The sequence below is a fragment of the Chiloscyllium punctatum genome, chromosome 5, assembly GCF_047496795.1.
Source record: "Chiloscyllium punctatum isolate Juve2018m chromosome 5, sChiPun1.3, whole genome shotgun sequence".
Classification (NCBI taxonomy): Eukaryota; Metazoa; Chordata; class Chondrichthyes; order Orectolobiformes; family Hemiscylliidae; genus Chiloscyllium; species Chiloscyllium punctatum.
Genome location: NC_092743.1, coordinates 67567325 through 67582752, shown reverse-complemented (window position 1 = coordinate 67582752; position 15428 = coordinate 67567325). Strand labels below are relative to the sequence as shown.

Genomic DNA, 15428 nt, shown 5'->3' with positions numbered 1-15428 from the left:
ATGCTTCAATATTGTTAGGTTATCATTCTACACAGTTTTTTGTCATATATTTGGGTCCTACCAGGACACATTTTCTTCTAATTTGCCTAGATGTTACCATTAGCTGAAAATGTGTTGCTGGAAAAGTGCAGCAGGTCAGGCAGCATCCAAGGAGCAGGAGAATCGACGTTTCGGGCATAGCCCTTCTTCAGGAAACATCGGGCATCGATTCTCCTGCTCCTTGGATGCTGCCTGACCTGCTGCGCTTTTCCAGCAACACATTTTCAGCTCTGATCTCCAGCATCTGCAGTCCTCACTTTCTCCTAGATGTTACCATTATACTCATATTCTACCTCTGCTATACTATGACTGAAAAGGACTCATTTTGAAAATGCATGGTCCAGCTTCAACATTCCCTTAGAATTACAGAACCATAGAATCTGCTCAGTGCAGAGAGGCCATTTGGCCCATCAAGACTGCACTAACTCTCCAAACAGCAACACACCTAAACATAATCTCCCACTCCATCTGTTATCCTACATTTACCACAGCTAACCCATCTAACCTGCATCCCTGGGCACAACAGGGCAATTTGCCATGGTCAATCCACCTAACCTGCACATCTTTGGACTTCAACTTCATCAATTTTCAAGCAAGTGATGAAGTTTCCTGAATGGACCATGAGATTTTTAAAAGCAGACACTCTTTAACAGCATCATAAAAGAACAAAATACTTAGACTGGGGCCTAATTTAAACATACCTGCCTAGGCATAGAAATGGATGAGTGGACAATTAACCAAGTAACCAGCTAGACCACCCAAAACGGTTATCAGGTCCTGTCCTTTGTGGAATACCTAGCAGTTTTTAAACAGAATGACTCTAGAATCTATGACAATAAATGCAAATCTAAAAAAAAAATCCACCTGCTTTCTTTCTCTACTGTAATTATTTACTTACCTATCTTGCAGCTTCCTGGAGCTGACCATTCCAATTTCAGTGTTTCTTTCTGATTAGGTGGCAACATCACCCTGAATTACTGATATATAAAACAAACAGTACTTCAGTGCCTCATTTTCTGCTTTACCTTTAGTGCTAATTTAAGTATGTTTATTAACTAACCTCAATGTTAACATCTTATCATACTTATGGCATCCTGGGACAAGAAACAGAACATGAAACAGGCAAAGGGTAAACTTAGTAGTGAATACCTTCCTTTAGCTCTTAGCTCCACAGTCCAGTTTTCAACTGACTCCCACCTCCAGATCACCTGACGCACTGTCTTAAAATGGCAATACACCCCGAGCTACATGCAAAGCAGCTTTCCCACAATTATTTCAATATTCCCCTTAACAATATACATCCAACCAATGTACCCATTAGACAAGCATTGTAGCTAGTATATATGTACATCAAGAATATTTACTATAGAAAACATGAAAAGAAAATGATCCTTCCATTGACATGATCAGACTCTCAATGACATTTCAAGAACCTCTTCTAATGCAGTCTCCTGGGCTCCTCTCTGATCGGCTGCCATTCATAGTGTAATAGAATCCCTGCAGTATGAAACAGGCTATTCAGCCCATTGAGTCCACACTGACCCTCCGAAGAGCACCCCACTCAGTCCCAAGCCCTACCCTGCCCCAGTAACCCTGCATTTCCCATGGTTAACCCAACCTGTACATCGCTGGACACCATGAGCAATTTATTATGGCCAATCCACTTAATCTGCACATCTTTGGACTGCAGGAGGAAATTGGGGCACCCAGAGGAAACCCACACAGACAATGAGAGAATGTGCAAACTCCTGAAGGTGGAATTGAACCGGGTCCCTGGCACTGCAAGGCAGTAGTGCTAACCACTGAGCCACTGTGCTGCCCACTGTCCTGTGACATTTCTGTTGTCGCCTCTTTGGGTATGGCCAATCCTGGTTCCGAGACACATTACTCGGTTGATATCACTGGTCCCAACTGGCCCAGCTCACTATTCCAAAAGAACGTCCCCATGTTGGTGAGGTGCAATGAAAAGCTGGTTAGCGTATCTCCTCAAGACTGGTTCATCCTTAGTCTGCACTATATATGACAATGGTCCTGTTTTAGCCACCACCATCTCTGGCATCAATTGTTTTCCCCCCGACATGTAATTCCATGCCAACATGGTCTCTTTGGAATACACTTGACTTTGAGGTTGCCGCCATTCTGGTGATTGGTCCTTCTTGATTATGCTCCACCACCTCTCTGGTCTTTTCCGGCCGCAATAAGTCAAATTGAGCATCTGCATCGGCGTGCATCTCCACCTGTCCATATCCAATTTGATCTAAGTTGGCAGAGATAGTGCCCATCTCTGCAGGCCTGCTGCCGCCATTGACAGTATTCCCGCATACGGATCAAAAATGGAGGAGTGTGGTCTATGGTCGGTCAGCCGTAAAGTGCCTGCCGTAAAGGAAATGGGTGAATTTCTTAAAGCCGAGCACGATGCCCAATCCTTCCTTTTCCAACTGGGCATACTTCTCCACCATCTTCATTAGTGACCTCAATGCAAACACAAAGGGCCTTTCCTCTCTGTTCAGTAAGATGTGCAACAATACAGCACCAATCCCATAAGGTACGAAGTCAGACACCAACTGGAGTGGCAACTTTGGGTCAAAATGGGTCAACACTTCATACTTTTTCAGGGCTTGTTTCCCCTCCCAGGAAGCCTCCTCCCATTCCTGTATCCATTTCCATGTTCACCCTTTTCTCAAAAACTGATGCAGGATTTTTAATCACAGTTGCCAGACAGACATGATTTGCCATAATAATTTACAAGTACCAAGAAATATCTCATTTAAGACATTCTCTGGTGTAGAGACCTTCATGATAGCTTCTATCTTCTTGGGTACCTTGTGTACCAATGATGGCATAGCCTAGGAATCTCTATGGAGTCTTTAAAAACTTGTATTTTTCCCCTTTTAGTTGTAGACAGTGCTCCTACAATCTTTTTTTTCTGGGTTTCTTAAGTGCTCTTCTCGGGGGATCCAGTAATCAAATTATCATCCAGATAACACTGGACATCTGACAATCCACTCAATATTTGATCCATGGCCTTCTGGAATGGAGCTACCACTGGCATGATGTCAAAAGGAAGTCACTTAAAGCAGAACAGTCTGTGTGTCATTATTTTCAGCCATGGCTGAAATTCTTTGCAATCCCTACCTTTAAGCAGTCCTACGACTGATCCATTTGAGAATTTATTTTCCCTGCATAAGTCCTCAATGTGTGGAAGTGGTATTGAATCTGCACACCGGGCTGGGTTAACTATAGATTTAAAGTGACCATAAATCCTCATTGCACCATCTAAGTTTAAAAACCAGGATGATTGGAGTGGTCCAACCAGTGGTTACTGATTTCAATGCTCCAGGTTCACCAACCAGTCCAGTTCCACCTCCACTTTCAGCCTGATAACATATGGTACTGGATGCACCTTCAGATTCCTTGGATGATCCTCCCGCTTTCCTGAAATGTAATTTCTTCTCCTTTCATTTCCTCCAAGGTTCCCTTGAAACATCATTTTACTTGTCCAAAATCTCTTGCTAACTTGTTTGAGTCCAAAAGCCTGTTCACCATACCCCAAATTAACTTTAATTTCTGTAACCTGGAACATCTGAACAATGCAGAATAGTTGCCTTTCACCACATACAGAAGCAATTCGACACACTGGTCCCTTAGCTGTATTTTTACCAATGCATAGCCTTTCAGAGGCATTATTTATTCTGTGGATGCTGCCTGAACTGCTGTGCTCTTCCAGCACCACTAATCCAGAATCTGGTTTCCAGCATCTGCAGTCATTGTTTTGACCTATCGTGTAACCTATACAGGTTCCAATGGTAGTGCCTTTAACTTTTCCCTATATACTGATTAGGAATCAGAGACACCGCTGCACTCGTATCCACTTCCATCTTTACCGTCTTACCTTCTAATTCAGGAAAAACGCAGAAATGATCAACTTCACCTTGAACAACAGGATGTTAATCTGAAAGTCTGCTGATTCTGGGCCTTCTGCTTCTCCCACAGTACCGGCTGACATCTGTCTACTCGCTGGCTGACAACACGTTACTTATTCCTTATCCTATGCATTGTCTCCTTTAGATACTCCTCTTTATTGGTTTGTATCTGGTAATTTCAGGCAATATGGCCCCCTTGCTTACATTTGCATTACTGGGCTTCTCAAGTCCAACAAGTGACTTGTTGAGTCCCTGTGACCACTCTTGCCACATTGGCAGCATTCCACATTTGGTACCACACTCCACTGAGTTTCCACTACTTTACATGCCCAGGTGTTATCACTCAGTTATGTTGCTTCACCAGCAGCCAATCCATCAAGGTAGCCATTACCAAAGCTGCCTTGAAATCTAGGTCTCTCCTTTTCTTTGGATGACTTCAAGGTAGAGGCTACAAATCAAACAGTCTTGCAAGGCATCTTGGAGGAATGTTCCAAATTAGCATTGTCCCACTAATTAAGGCAGCCACTAATTGGGCAATGGACCCGCCTTTGTGCTGTACCTGTTTGTAAAAACAGAACAATTCCACGATTAGTGGTTTTGGTGCAAAATAACTGTCCAACATTTCCCATTAAGTTCTTGGTGTGTCTTCTCTGTGGGTTTCTCTAGTTGCACCAGGCTTCTTAGAATCACGGAGGTCTTGCTCCCAATAGTATGCAAAAAGGTTGGCAGCATTCTGTCTTCAAAACCACTTTGTTCAGCTTTAAGTAGACATTAAAAGGAACAGTGTACAGAATACACCTTTCAGTCTCTTCTTCCAATGATCCCATTGTTCCAAATTGGCCAATCATTTTGTTTTTCCACCACACAAGTTGAGGAGCCACTTGCATCCTGAGTCTCCTCAGTGAATACTCTCCATGTCGGCTGCTCCCTTACAGATTGCGTTAGCAACTGTTTTTCTCTGACTTGCCTGTAACCCCAGTCCCCCAAATCTCTCCGCAACGATTCTGGTAAACTCCTGAGTGAGTACTTCCATGTTAGTTGCCAGCTGCAGCCCGAGTCCCCTCACGACTGCTGCTCTCCCCAGTGTGTACTGTTTGTCCCTAGCCTCGACCACAGCCTGAGTGCCCTCCATATTATCAAAATTATTCAGAATTCCATCCTTTGACCTATTCTTGTAGTTTCAGTATTTATATGGCTAGTCAAAGTCTAGTCTCTGGCCAACTGAAATAGAAATCAGCAATGTTCATGCTATTGAATGCAATGGGGTAAAAGTCCCAGTCCATTCATAATAACTCAAACCCTCCAGTCCTGGCAATGTCCTTGTCAATCTTTTCCGAACCCTCTCCAATTTAGTAATATCCTTCTTATACTGGGAGGGACAGGAGCGCCAGACATGTTCACAGTACTTTAGAAGTGGCCTCACCAGTGTCCTATACTGTTCTTCTCTAGCCTCGACCACAGCCTGAGTCCCTTCCATAATATCTTCACAATCCTACATCATTTTTTCAAGTCTGGGCATCATCCTCACTCCCAAAAATATAAAAAGAAAAATGCCATTCATTTTGTTTGTCAACCAGATCCCACTCATTGCCAGTTATTATGTTTGTCTCACAAGAGCCATAAACAGAATGAAACAGATGGAGGATAAACTATAACAAGGAATACTTTGTTGTATAGGTCACTCAACTCCACAGCCAGATTTTAGATTACCTCCCTGAGCTCTTGCCTTCTGGTCACCTGACGACCTCTTAAGGGAGCAGCACACAAACAACTACATGCATAACGCATTTAATAATTTCATTTTTGTTTGCTGTCTCTTCTTTTTCAAATAAAGCAGCAGAGAAAGAGATTATAACTCCCTCTGTCAAATGGAAACTAACATTAAAATTGAACGGCTCTTCAACATGTCTCAACTCCTATGCTCACTCAATGGTCTGAGCAACGAAGCTAAACATGCTAAATGCCTCTACACCACCCTGTTAACCTGTGACAACTCTCAAAGAACTTTGTACCTGAACCCCTGGTTTCTCTGTTTGAAAACACTATCCAGGGCTCTATCAATAACTGTATAAGTCCTGCCTTTGTTCGTATTATAAAAATGCAATACCTCACATATATCCAATTAAACGCCATCTGCCACTCCTCAGCCCATTGAAACAATTGATCAAGATCTCTTTGTAATCTTAGGTAAGTTTCTTCATTGTCCACTAAACCACCAATTTTGGTGACATATACAAATTTACTAACTGTGCCTCCTCCTCCTAAACCTTTATATAAATGACAAACAACAGTAGACCCAACACCAATCCCTGCAGAACACCACTGGTCACAGGCCTCCGGTCCAAAATACATCAGTCCACCACCACCTTCCATCAAGCCAATTTATCCAACTGGCCGGCTCCCCCGAATCCCATGCGATCGAACTTTACTAATTAGTCTACCTGTGGAGCCTTATCAAAAGCTTTACCAAAGTCCACGTAAACAACGTCTATTGCTCTGCCCTCATCTATATTTTTGGTCATGTCCTCAAAAAACTCAATTAAATTTGAGAGACACAGTTTCCCACAATATTAATAATAGGTGCTGGAGTATAGTGACTTAAACACTTTTCACTGTCTCTTTTGTAAAAATACAAGTAGCAATAAACTATTGTTCCTGTGTGAGAGATGGGTTACTGGATTCTAATCATCCCAAGGCTGAATGTTGTCTAGGTCTTGCTGCATTTGGGCACAGACTGTTTCAGTTGAAGGGACAGTCAGCAATATTGATTACTTCTTGGCAGAGTAATTACTGAATAAGCTGAACATTCAGCAGAGAACTCAAAAAGGTAAATAAATAAGTTTCCCTTTGCAGGACCAGAAGGCAATGGATTCTCTTTGGGCCTCACAAAGGTCTCTATCTCCCTGCTTTCTATCTATGAGATCATACTAAAATTCCACCTCCACTCATTAGTTAACTGACCATCAAAATAGGGCCTCTGGACTATTCATCAACTAGCTAACAACTGGATTATTGTATCTTTATGCTGCTTTCAGATGGATATTTGGCTGTTGAAATATTTTTAATCTCCCTTAGCAAATTTGCAAAATTTCGTGATGGAAGTTCGGAAGCTCCTCCACCACTATATTCAGCTTTCCACTGAAGTGTTATAAGCCATGTTACGGTTAGAGTAATGGAATTATTTTGGTGCTGTTTACTATCACCTATGTGGATATAACAGTGGTTATACACTTCACTTACAGCGTCAATTGGACCTTTATATTTATATCTCGAGAGTCAAAGTTCGGTTTGCATTCACTGCAGTGATTTCTCTGGATTTTAGCATTTTTTTAAGCTTGGTGTGTTATAAAATTCAAGACTCATCAAAGTAACATCTTGGGAATTGGCCTGAAGAATAACCTGAAAAGAGAGAATTTGAAATGCAGCTTTTGCTAATTCATTTTGCCATGGTAACCAAAAGTAAAAAGGCCACCCTAATGTTAAATTCTGGCAAGTCCGTATGAATGTTGGTTTCTTAGATCTTTCTGACTGTCTCTGTGTTGTCTATGTCTCTGTGACTATGAGTCACCAGTGACCGTAAGAATTGGATTCAGAATTTTTCTTTATATACTATAGTTTAGATTGTCCTGAATTATAATCTTGTACTCACTCAGACAGGTAAAACTCAATTTGCTACAATTAGTGAACATGAGCCAGGACTTCAGAATATTCAGATTAATTTGCTTTCACGTTTAGATTACAAATATTTTGGAGAAAATCTCAATGGTGCAGAGATACCAGTCAAAGCTCCTGTGCAAATAATATCTGAGTGCTATGTTTAGCTCATATAAATTTGTTTATTAAGTCACTTATAATCTGTATTTGTTTTTAAGATCTCATGTTTTAGATAACTCACATTAGCATGCCCTTGTTTCCTCTTGCCCAAATGATGCACTCAGGTAACCAGGAACGACCTTGAAATGCCCTTGCAGTGTTCAGATTTGGGTACAAAACAACCTCTGACACCTCCAACACAGCAGGAGCTACATGCTCATCAGGAGCTGAAAGTGGGCTGCTCAGCACAGTGATAAAAATAATACTCTTTAACATCTCGCTTTCAAGGCTGATACAAGCAACTGGCCCTTTGCAAATTTAACTAAGGGCATGATCACCACCACAAGACTGATCTCCCCGTTGGCAGCTAACACTGGCTGTACTCTGAAAAATCAAATCTGGAGTCAAAGTGTACAAACGGAAGATGTTCAATAGGTTATGCTTGTACCGGTTGTTTCAAAGAAAGAATAATCAAATACTCTCACTATCCATTTCATTCCTATATCTCTGACATTTCTTTGTCAGTTATTTAACCAATATCTTTGAGACTTATTATTGAGCATAGAAGCAGATTCCATTATACCTTTAAGATTCCAGATCACAGCAAGTTTCTATATAAACCAAAAAAACTCTCTGGTTCTTTTGTTAATTAACTTACATTTGTGTCCTCTAGTTGTCAAACCTCCTGTCAGAGGAAAAAATGTCTCCCTATTTATATATGAAAACTTGCCATAATATTGACTACATCGATTAAAAAGCCCCGTGATGATTTTTTTTTGCTGTAAGGAGAACAATTCCAACTTTTCTAGTCTTACAACATAACTGAAGATTTTCATTCCATGCACTATTTAAAAAAAAGATAACACTGAGCTTTCACAATCTCAGGATGTGGCATGTAAGAAAGGCACTATGACGATGATCATGGGGAACTACAATATGTAAGTGGACTGAGAAAATCCAATTGGTAGCAGATCTCAAGAAAACAAATTCAAGGAGCATCTATGAAATTTTTTTTTGGAACAGCTTGTGGTAGAGCCCACTGGGAAACAGCTAATTTTGGATTTGGTTATGTGCAATCAGGCAGACTTGATTAGGAAGCTTAAAGTGAAGGAACCCCTAGGGGCAGTGATATAAGATAATGGAATTCATCCTCCAGTTTGAGAGGGAGAAGCTGACTCAGATTTAACAATATTACAATTGAGAAAAAGCAACTACAAACACACGAGGGAGGAGATGGCCAAAGTTGTTTGGAAGGAGAACACTGCAAGGAAGATGATGGAACAGCAATGTCAAAGGGTGGAGGGGTTGGTGTGGCCAGGCTGGTGTTATTTGAGAGGCACAGCTGAAATTCTGGAAGAAGAAATATACTAGAGGAGAACAAGGCACCTATGGCTGACAAGGGAAGTCAGTGACAGCATAAAAGCAAAAGACAAAGCCATATAATGGGGAACAAGAAAGATGGGGGAGAAACTGAATAGATACTTTGTATCAGTCTTCACAGTGGAAGCCATCAGAAGCATATCAGAATTAGAGAGTGTCTGGGACAGAGGGGAGTGTTGTGGCCATCGCTAAGGAGAATATACTCGGGGAAGCTGAAAAGTCTGAAGGCCCAGAGGATTATCTCGACGTGATGAACTGCACCTCAGAGTTCTGAAGGAGATAGCTGAAGAGATTGAAATGAACTGAAAAGAACTCTTGCCATGCAGTAACAGTAAGGACAGAGAGATTGGCGATGAAGAGTTTCATTATGCATTAAAGTGCAAAGACCATCTTAAAACTGTGCAGAATGGTTTGAACGCCATTTGGGCAGGTTCCACACCAGAAAACGATGACATTGAAAGGAAAGCTGGGAATCAACTGAAAACACTCCTGTTACTCATCCACTGATGCCATTTCCATTGCTTAATAGTACTCCATATGTTTTGTCTCCAAGTGGCCAAACCTTCCCCTGCACAGGTGGAACACAGTCTTTAGTTAGGCCTCCAAATCTCAGAGGACATCAGCCACAAGCTACATAGCATTTTGATTAGAGATCTGAGCAGCTGGTCTCTGATTATGTTGAACCCATGGGAATTGTGAAAGGAATGTGTGTACTTGTTGAGGCCTTAGCTTTCTCCCGTGCACCTCCCTCCTGATTACATGGTGATCAAACCACATCATGTCATTGAAGCAATGGATAATTGTCTTCTTCTTCTGATGTGCTGTCAGAAGATGGTGCCCTCCATCTTGATCTTGTCAAAAAATAAATCCTCAAGGTTGAAAAGAAGCCATATTTGAGCAACCACTCACTAAGTAACTGAGAAATTACTTGAAATAAGTAAGCTTTTTATTTGGATAGGCCAGTGAAACTTCTAAATACAAACCTCGAATTGGTTCAAAAACTCAACTCCTTCTCTGGAAACCCACACTACTCAAGTTTGATTTAAACCCAATTACATACAATTTAAAATATCACATTACCAACATATTAGCTGCTCCAATAGATATCTACCCACATCCAATTACTAAATCCTCAACTTTGCCAGATATGTTTATCAGTGGCACCCTGTACGTTGATACATTGGAGTTAGGTTAGATTGACAATCCTTCAAACTGTTAACACTAATCACTCCACCCCATCCACTCATAACCCATATCTTATGCTGGGGGTAAAAATCTCCTGTAGAATCAACACTTTTGTTGCAGTTAATCCTGTACCACCTGCCAAATCGAGAATTTTAACCAGCAATATTTGAACATTATACAAGTTGAATATCTAAGTATGTAGGAAATTACAGACCAGGAAACTACTATGAAATCTATCTGACCTGTCATAAAAACCATTATTATTTCCTTATAATTGACCTACTGCCTATTTGAAAAATAAATATTTATATGACAACGCATATTTAAAATCTGTTGAGTGGTTTTTGTGAATTGTGGCAACAGCATTGGTTGTTATGTACAAAGATGAATAGCTGTGCAAAGCATATAAAATGCTAAATTTTCAGAAATCATGGAATATAGGTTTTACAATGCTCACATTGAAAGATTATTAAATCTACTGATGGCTTTCTCAGTGTAACCACAAAATGATCCAGTGATGTTAATTAGCAGAGACAGAGCAAATAAAGATCAAAGTGTTTATTGGGAGAAGCTAGTGACTTCATCCCAGCATATGACTGATTAACCCAAAGCAATGAACACTAAATGAGGGTTTGAATTCTAGATTTTCCCTCCTATAACCAGAAGGAAGAATCATGTAATAAGGAAGGACACTGAATGCTACTGACCACAATCTGTGAGAAAAAGTGTACAGTTTGATAAAGATTAGTGCCAAGTCAGGTAATTGGATAGAATTATAAATACACAACAAAAAATACTGCAAAGAAATAGGGATAAATTGAAGTATTGGAGAAAGCAAGCTAGAAATACCATATCAGAAAGCAAAAGTTTCTCTATGCATTTCAAAAGGAAAATAAAAACTAAAGTACACTGAATAAACACTGGGAGGGACAGGCATATGCACAGCTAGCAACCTCAACAGCTATACCCTTCTTAAAATGGTGATATACTCAGGCTACTCCAGCAAATGGAACAGAATCAAGAAGACTTTGCTGCAAGAGAATTGATTCAACTGCAAAGGAGGAGGGGCTTTCAGGCTCTCAAAAGCAATGGTAGAAACCTTAAGGATGGAGGTCAATAGACAAAAAGAAGCCAAATTAGCAAGTATGTGATCACTGGAGCCAAACTGAACTACTATAATCACCAATTACCCACTATTCCTGAAGGAAAAAACAAGTAAAGCTTGAGAACAACACAAGCTGAGCCAAATCACCTTGCAAACCTCAAAATGAAGACCATGTGTAATCACAATGTTCATTTCCAAGTATAATTTGTCTTTTTTAAAAACTATTTGTCTCTGGGACTCCTTCACCAAAATCTTGACCCCATTGGGAGCTGGGGAGAGCCACCCTTTTGAGAGACAGCCAATGAAACAAGCCATTCACCTACTAGACTGTTTGGGATGAGGAATCTCACGTCTTGAACACTGCAGCCTGCAGATGACCCACCACTGGTAATGCCATCATCCCAGCATTGTTGCTCTGCAAATGCTCACCTCACCCTCACCCAAATCCTGCCTGTTTCACTTCAGTCTTCCTCAAATAATACATAACTGCTGTTAGGCACTGAAGTGTTCACTCCTCGGCAGCAGTCTCAATCGTTCTGCTGTTGAGGCTACTTTGTTCTTGGCCCTTTAGTTTATAAGAACAATCTTCGGTACTCAAAATGTTATCTTTTTTTCTTTCTCCACAGAGGCTGCTACATCTCTTTAGCACTTTCACTTTATATTGTGGCCTTCCATTTGGAATGGCAACTCTTAGCTGGTAGGGTAACCTACAGGTGGTCTGCCCTTCTTAATACAATGACATGCCTGGCACCAGCTACTTATCACTCCATTGCTAAAGATGTGACTGCAGCAGGTGAAGCAGGGTCATCTTCACTACACACTAACTGCAAGTTTATCGAGAGTGGTAGCAGCTTTGGTATACACTACCTATCCTTTAAAGAGGGCCACAGTGCCATCCACTTATAGACAGCGGCACCATGCATTTTTGGAAATCTTGCCACATGCTTCTTCCCTTGCATTTCTTCATTGAGAAGATAATGAAGTCACAATGGATGCAAAAATGTTACTGCTGCTTCTCCGTCCAAACTGTTGGTAGATTTGCCAGCTTTTAGTTTTTATTGCTAATGAAGCGTCTCTCTTCTCTCCAAGGCCTCTGTCACCTCCTCAACACAGCAATGCGTGGCAACTTGGAAATGTTGGAAATGTTGCCTGGTTCTGGGTTAATAGATGCATTGGTATAAAAAGAGAGAGCCAGTTATCTCCATAGCTATTGGCAGTGCTTTTTGCATCCTACTGTGCAGCTGGAGGTTCATTTGCAGGAGATGGCCCAGATCAGTCACCATTTCCTTGGCAAGCATAAGTACTTTAGATACTGCTCATGGCTAAGGCAGAATTAGGAGACATGCTGTTTGAAATTCTTACTTCGATATGACTTACTGAGAGCTTTCCTCCTCCCTTTGTGCTACCTGCAGTCCATATCCTTATCATGACACAAACTGAAATGAACTGAAAATACACTCCTCATCAGTGAAGGCAGGCTTTCTTCTGCTTGTTATTCCAAATTCCTCTAACCTCATTGTCAAAAGCTAACTCCCTTGTGATTCCTAAAAAAAAATCTGTTGACTTCTCAAATCACATTCAACACACCCCGTCCACTCAGTCAGAAGTGGTGAGAGAAAATCAAAAGCATTTCATCTTAAAGTCCCATGGCAAGTGATATCTTTAAACATGACTACCTGAAGTGGGTCACTCAGCAGTCAAACACATGCTGGAAGAGATTAAAAGAGAGGCTGGGAACAGAATTGCCGATGTCAAGAAATGTAAGTTCATTTGTCAAATCAGCCTGAAACCCATTTGAATTACATTTGTGCACATTACATGCTTCTGGTAAATGATCAGCTTATAGTCCCGAGATAACCCAGTAACTTTGGAGAAGGATATCTGAATTTGTCGCCAACTGAAAAGATCACACAACAAGATTTTAAGTTAATACTGTCATTGCAATTAAGAAACTAAAAACAGTGTTGGCTGAACACTATTCAGGAAACAAACAGGTAAATTACAGCAGACATCACCCATTTAATTTTTAAAAGTCACTCAATATCCCCCTTTAAAATTGTGCATTATTTTAACCGTTAAGTGGATATTTCATTCTTCAGGAACCAGTTCAATCCTACTTTCAGGTCCTGATGGTTTGCTTCCTTTTTGCAATTCCAGCCACAAGTTGACTGCTTCAGTATGTTCTAGTCAACACTAGCTGTGAATTCTAGCCCCACTGAAATCCTCACAAATTATCCTTCTTCAATCAGAATGTAAGTTCGCATCCACCCTCATTGTGTGGTGACCAATAGGGACCAGTTACTACGAGATCTGTTCTTCTCTTTTTCAGATTATTGCTGCCCAACCTGACTATAAGGTTCAGGAAGCTAAGTAAACCTACAACCCAGTGCTGGGCACTTTTTCCATCCCAAAGCCCATCTCTACAGCAAAGTAAATCATATAGATATTGTATCTATTTAGAATTGCTGATTAACTATCTTCTAAACTCTCAATTCTATTTTGGAATTTAATAGACAATTTTAAAGTATAACACTTTACAAAACATGGCATTCCTAACACCCAGAGAGAACGCAAGACCAAGGCCTGAATTTTTGCTCCCGGATTACATGCGCAGATTTGGGAAATTGCCCAGCTCCACAAATGCAACTTTTAAAAATGGCTTCTAGGGCATCAGATTGTTTTTTGAGAATAGAGGTGGGCTTGTGGAAGCCTGTTTCAGGCACTGCCTTCAAAGCTTCGACAAAAGTAATCAAATACGAAACATCCCTCAAGCCATCTCCCTTCCCATGACTCCATGATAAATCATGCCATGTCATAACCCTCAACTAACCAGCCCTGTGATTTCCATTTGGTCTCTCATATTCTCCATGTCAATATAGGTTCATTCACCTCCAATTCCATGGCCCTTTATTGCCTGCTTTCCAACCTATACCCCTCTTCTCAATCTCATGATCTTTGTCTGGATATTTACAGAAACTCAAATAGAACGATTTTCCCAGATTTACTGTCTGCTAATTTGAAATCTGACAAAGAGGTATGTCAAAGAACCATTTTATCACAGATGGGTATGGATTGTGACATTCCTTCTTCATGGTGTGACAGTTATATCTGCTACAGGCACCCACTTCCACCGCGCCATCTCCCCCCACCATGATGCCCCTAGTGAGCATCACTTCCTCAGGTGACATCACCCTTAAACTCACTACCACGCCTACTCCAGTTACGCCCACTGCCAGCTTCGGCCCGACACCAGGTCCTGGCTCCCAGCTCTGCCGTGTTTTCACCATCTGCCTGACCTCCCCCTCACTGAGTACGAATGATCAGTTGTCATCAAAGGTCTTACCTTCATCCCTCTGTCCTCCCAGATCAATGAATTCAACACGCATTGTGACATCAAACACTTCTTCCACCGCCTCCAGGCTTACTTTTACCACCAGAACTCCCGCCCACCCTCCAAGCACCCCTTCTCCTGCCTCCAACACACCCCATCCTTCTGGACACCCCGTGCTGGCCTGTTATCCGCCCTCGATCTCTTTATTTCCAATTGCCGCCGGGACATTGACCACCTCAACCTATCCACCCCTCTCACCCAGTCCAACCTCTCACTCTCACAACATGCGGCCTTCCACTCCCTCCACTCCAACCGCAACCTCACCATCAAACCAGCAAAGGGGGGGGCGCAGTGGCAGTTTGATGCACCAACCTTTACACCACTGAAGCCAGGTGCCAACTCATGGACACCTCCTCCTCCTGCCCCCTTGACCATGACCTCACCTCCCATCACCAAACCATCATCTCCGAGACTGTACACAACTTCTTCACCTCAGGAGATCTCCCACCCACAGCCTCCAATCTCATAGTCCAGGAACCCCGCACTGCCTGGTTCTGCCTCCTACCCAAAATTCACAAACCTGACTGCCTTGGCTGACTTATCGTTTTGTCCTGCTCCTGCCCCAGTGAACTTCTCTCCACAAACCTTGACA

General features: G+C 41.6%; 1 protein-coding gene across 4 annotated transcripts in view; it reads right to left on the bottom strand.

Annotated features, from left to right (window-relative positions):
* The window catches only part of sntg1 (syntrophin, gamma 1), a 524044-nt gene that overhangs the window by 360211 nt on the left and 148405 nt on the right, over positions 1-15428 (bottom strand). The window contains exon 2 of one of the 4 annotated variants that reach the window (XM_072570504.1): positions 938-1016. The exons of the other annotated variants lie outside the window; for them this stretch is intronic. The gene's annotated coding sequence lies outside the window, so the exon portion shown is untranslated. The remainder of the gene's footprint in view (positions 1-937; positions 1017-15428) is intronic. 4 annotated transcript variants of the gene reach the window in all.